Genomic DNA, 6,000 nt, shown 5'->3' with positions numbered 1-6,000 from the left:
TCCCTTTGTGATAGATGAACGAACGTCTCACCACATGCTCAGTTCTGAGAGGTAAGTGTGTGTGAAAGCCGTCCTTCACCTAGCTTGTTGGGAACACAAAGTTTCTTTACAGTTGCAACTACAGTCCATACATATATATGGGGAGGCACAAGCTCCAACTCGGTTTTACAGTGAAAACTGCAGGAACTTCAAACCGGCACTAGGAAACAGACTGAGAAACCAGAGTAAAAGTTTCTCCTGCAACCCGTTCCATTTGTGCTAGATGAACGAACGTCTCACCACATGCTCAGTTCTGAGAGTTAATTGTGTGTGAAAGCCGTCCTTCCCCTAGCTTGTTGGGAACACAAATTTTCTTTTCAGTTGCAACTACACTCAATTCATATATATGGGGAGGCACAAGCTCCAACTCGGTTTTACAGTGAAAACTGCAGGAACTTCAAACGGGCACTAGGAAACAGACTGAGAAGCCAGAGTAAAAGTTTCTCCTGCAACCCGTTCCCTATGTGCTAGATGAACGAACGTCTCTCCACGTGCTCAGTTCTGAGTGGTAAGTGTGTGTGAAAGCCGTCCTTCCCCTAGCTTTTTGGGAACACAAAGTTTCTTTTCAGTTGCCAACTCCACTCCATACATATATATGTGGAGGCAAATGCTCCAACTCGGTTTTACAGAGAAAACTGCAGGAACTTCAAACCGGCACTAGGAAACAGACTGAGAAACCAGAGTAAAAGTTTCTCCTGCAACCCGTTCCCTTTGTGCTAGATGAACGAAAATCTCTCCACATGCTCAGTTCGGAGAGAGAAGTGTGTGTGAAAGCCGTCCTTCACCTAGCTTGTTGGGAACACAAAGTTTCTTTTCAGTTGCCAACTCCACTCCATAGATATATATGGGGAGGCACAAGCTCCAACTCGGTTTTACAGTGAAAACTGCAGGAACTTCAAACCGGCACTAGGAAACAGACCGAGAAACCAGAGAAAAAGTTTCTCCTGCAAACCGTTCCCTATGTGCTAGATGAACGAACGTCTCTCCACATGCTCAGTTCTGAGAGATAATTGTGTGTGAAAGCCGTCCTTCAACTAGCTTGTTGGGAACACAAAGTTTCTTTTTAGTTGCAACTACACTCCATACATATATATGGGGAGGCAGAAGCTCCAACTCGGTTTTACAGTGAAAACTGCAGGAACTTCAAACCGGCACTAGGAAACAGACTGAGAAACCAGAGAAAAAATTTCTCCTGCAAACCGTTCCCTTTGTGCTAGATGAACGAACGTCTCTCCACATGGTCAGTTCGGAGAGATAATTGTGTGTGAAAGCCGTCCTTCAACTAGCTTGTTGGGAACACAAAGTTTCTTTTCAGTTGCAACTACACTCCATACATATATAATGGGAGGCACAAGCTCCAACTCGGTTTTACAGTGAAAACTGCAGGAACTTCAAACCGGCACTAGGAAACAGACTGAGAAACCAGAGTAAAAGTTTCTCCTGCAACCCGTTCCCTATGGGCTAGATGAACGAACGTCTTTCCACATGGTCAGTTCGGATAGATAATTGTGTGTGAAAGCCGTCCTTCACCTAGCTTGTTTGGAACACAAAGTTTCTTTTCATTTGCCAAATACACTCCATACATATATATGGGGAGGCACAAGCTGCAACCTGGTTTTATAGTGAAGACTTCAGGAACTTCAAACCGGCACTAGGAAACAGACTGAGAAACCAGAGTAAAAGTTTCTCCTGCAACCCGTTCCCTTTGTGCTAGATGAACGAACGTCTCTCCACATGCTCAGTTCTGAGTCGTAAGTGTGTGTGAAAGCCGTCCTTCCACTTGCTTGTTGGGAACACAAAGTTTCTTTAGAGTTGCCAACTACACTCCATACATATATATGGGGAGGCACAAGCTCCAACTCTGTTTTACAGTGAAAACTGCAGGAACTTCAAACCGGCACTAGGAAACAGACTGAGAAACCAGAGTAAAAGTTTCTCCTGCAACCCGTTCCATTTGTGCTAGATGAACGAACGTCTCTCCACATGCTCAGTTCGGAGAGAGAAGTGTGTGTGAAAGCCGTCCTTCCACTTGCTTGTTGGGAACACAAAGTTTCTTTTCAGTTGCCAAATCCACTCCATACATATATATGGGGATGCACAAGCTCCAACTCGGTTTTACAGTGAAAACTGCAGGAACTTCAAACCGGCACTAGGAAACAGACTGAGAAACCAGAGTAAAAGTTTCTCCTGCAACCCGTTCCATTTGTGCTACATGAACGAACGTCTCTCCACATGCTCAGTTCGGAGAGAGAAGTGTGTGTGAAAGCCGTCCTTCACCTAGCTTGTTGGAAACACAAAGTTTCTTTTCAGTTGCAACTACACTCCATACATATATATGGGGAGGCACAAGCTCCTTCTCGGATTTACAGTGAAAACTGCAGGAACTTCAAACCGGCACTAGGAAACAGACTGAGAAACCAGAGTAAAAGTTTCCCTGCAACCCGTTCCCTATGTGCTACATGAACGAACGTCTCTCCACATGGTCAGTTCGGAGAGATAATTGTGTGTGAAAGCCGTCCTTCACCTAGCTTGTTGGGAACACAAAGTTTCTTTTCAGTTGCCAACTACACTCCATACATATATATGGGGAGGCACAAGCTCCAACTCGGTTTTACAGTGAAAACTGCAGGAACTTCAAACAGGCACTAGGAAACAGACTGAGAAACCAGAGTAAAATTTCACCTGCAACCCGTTCCCTATGTGCTAGATGAACGAACGTCTCTCCACATGCTCTGTTCTGAGAGATAAGTGCGTGTGAAAGCCGTCCTTCACCTAGATTGTTGGGAACACAAAGTTTCTTTTAAGTTGCCAACTACACTCCATACATATATATGGGGAGGCATAAGCTCCAACTCGGTTTTACAGTGAAAACTGCAGGAACTTCAAACCGGCACTAGGAAACAGACTGAGAAACCAGAGTAAAAGTTTCCCTGCAACCCGTTCCCTATGTGCTACATGAACGAACGTCTCTCCACATGGTCATTTCGGAGAGATAATTTTGTGTGAAAGCCGCCCTTCACCTAGCATGTTGGGAAAACAAAGTTTCTTTTCAGTTGCCAACTACATTCCATACATATATATGGGGAGGCACAAGCTCCAACTCGGTTTTACAGTGAAAACTGCAGAAAATTCAAACCGGCACTAGGAAACAGACTGAGAAACCAGAGTAAAATTTCTCCTGCAACCCGTTCCCTTTGTGCTAGATGAAAGAACGTCTCTAGACATGCTCAGTTCTGAGAGGTAAGTGTGTGTGAAAGCCGTCCTTCAACTAGCTTGTTGGGAACACAAAGTTTCTTTTCAGTTGCCAACTCCACTCCATACATATATATGGGGAGGCACAAGCTCCAACTCGGTTTTACAGTGAAAACTGCAGGAACTTCAAACGGGCACTAGGAAACAGACTGAGAAGCCAGAGTAAAAGTTTCCCCTGCAACCCGTTCCCTATGTGCTAGATGAACGAAAGTCTCTCCACATGGTCAGTTCGGAGAGAAAATTGTGTGTGAAAGCCGTCCTTCACCTAGCTTGTTGGGAACACAAAGTTTCTTTTCAGTTAACAACTACACTCCATACATATATATGGGGAGACACAATCTCCAACTCGGTTTTACAGTGAAAACTGCAGGAACTTCAAACAGGCACTAGGAAACAGACTGAGAAACCAAAGTAAAAGTACCTCCTGCATCCCGTTCCCTTTGTGCTAGATGAACGAACGTCTCTCCACATGCTCAGTTCTGAGAGATAAGTGTGTGTGAAAACCTTCCTTCACCTAGCTTGTTGGGAACACAAAGTTTCTTTACAGTTGCCAACTACACTCCATACATATATATGGGGAGGCACAAGCTCCAACTCGGTTTTACAGTGAAAAATGCAGGAACTTCAAACCGGCACTAGGAAACAGTGTGAGAAACCAGAGTAAAATTTCCTCTGCAACCCGTTCCCTATGTGCTAGATGAACGAACGTCTCTCCACTTGTTCAGTTCGGAGAGATAAGTGTGTGTGAAAGCCGTCCTTCCCCTAGCTTTTTGGGAACACAAAGTTTCTTTTCAGTTGCCAACTCCACTCCATACATATATATGTGGAGGCAAAAGCTCCAACTCGGTTTTACAGAGAAAACTGCAGGAACTTCAAACCGGCACTAGGAAACAGACTGAGAAACCAGAGTAAAAGTTTCTCCTGCAAACCGTTCCCTTTGTGCTAGATGAACGAAAATCTCTCCACATGCTCAGTTCAGAGAGAGAAGTGTGTGTGAAAGCCGTCCTTCAGCTAGCTTCTTGGGAACACAAAGTTTCTTTTCAGTTGCCAACTCCACTCCATACATATATATGGGGAGGCACAAGCTCCAACTCGGTTTTACAGTGAAAACTGCAGGAACTTCAAACCGGCACTAGGAAACAGACCGAGAAACCAGAGAAAAAGTTTCTCCTGCAAACCGTTCCCTATGTGCTAGATGAACGAACGTCTCTCCACATGCTCAGTTCTGAGAGATAATTGTGTGTGAAAGCCGTCCTTCAACTAGCTTGTTGGGAACACAAAGTTTCTTTTTAGTTGCAACTACACTCCATACATATATATGGGGAGGCACAAGCTCCAACTCGGTTTTACAGTGAAAACTGCAGGAACTTCAAACCGGCACTAGGAAACAGACTGAGAAACCAGAGTAAAAGTTTCTCCTGCAACCCGTTCCCTTTGTGCTAGATGAACGAACGTCTCTCCACATGCTCAGTTCGGAGAGATAAGTGTGTGTGAAAGCCGTCCTTCAACTAGCTTGTTGGGAACACAAAGTTTCTTTTCAGTTGCAACTACACTCCATACATATATATGGGGAGGCACAAGCTCCGACTCGGTTTTACAGTGAAAACTGCAGGAACTTCAAACCGGCACTAGGAAACAGACTGAGAAACCAGAGTAAAAGTTTCTCCTGCAACCCGTTCCCTTTGTGCTATATGAACGAACGTCTCTCCACATGCTCAATTCCGAGAAATATGTGTGTGTGACAGCCGTCCTTCACCTAGCTTGTTGGGAACACAGAGTTTCTTTTCAGTTGCCAACTCCACTCCATACATATATATGGGGAGGCACAAGCTCCAACTCGGTTTTACAGTGAAAACTGCAGGAACTTCAAACCGGCACTAGGAAACAGACTGAGAAACCAGAGTAAAAGTTTCCCCTGCAACCCGTTCCCTTTGTGCTAGTTAAACGAACGTCTCTCCAAATGTTCAGTTCGGAGAGAGAAGTGTGTGTGAAAGCCGTCCTTCACCTAGCTTGTGTGGAAAACAAAGTTTCTTTTCAGTTGCAACTACAGTCCATACATATATATGGGGAGGCACAAGCTCCAACTCGGTTTTACAGTGAAAACTGCAGGAACTTCAAACCGGCACTAGGAAACAGACTGAGAAACCAGAGTAAAAGTTTCTCCTGCAAACCGTTCCTTTTGTGCTAGATGAACGAACGTCTCTCCACATGCTCAGTTCTGAGAGATAAGTGTGTGTGAAAGCGGTCCTTCCCCTAGCTTGTTGGGAACACAAAGTTTCTTTTCAGTTGCCAACTACACTCCATAAATATATATGGGGAGGCACAAGCTCCAACTCGGTTTTACAGTGAAAACTGCAGGAACTTCAAACCGGCTCTTGGAAACATACTGAGAAACCAGAGTAAAAGTTTCTCCTGCAACCCGTTCCCTTTGTGCTAGATGAACGAACGTCTCTCCACATGCTCAGTTCAGAAAGATAAGCGTGTGTGAAAGCCGTCCTTCACCTAGCTTGTTGGGAACACAGAGTTTCTTTTCAGTTGCCATCTACACTCCATAAATATATATGGGGAGGCACAAGCTCCAACTCGGTTTTACAGTGAAAACTGCAGGAACTTCAAACAGGCACTAGGAAACAGTCTGAGAAACCAGAGTAAAAGTTTCTCCTGCAACCCGTTCCATATGTGGTAGATGAACGAACGTCTCTCCACATG

This window comes from Camelus bactrianus, chromosome 14 (genome assembly GCF_048773025.1).
Source record: "Camelus bactrianus isolate YW-2024 breed Bactrian camel chromosome 14, ASM4877302v1, whole genome shotgun sequence".
In the NCBI taxonomy this organism is placed as follows: domain Eukaryota; kingdom Metazoa; phylum Chordata; class Mammalia; order Artiodactyla; family Camelidae; genus Camelus; species Camelus bactrianus.
The sequence above is the reverse complement of the archived record's forward strand: the minus strand, read 5'-3'. Positions refer to the sequence as shown.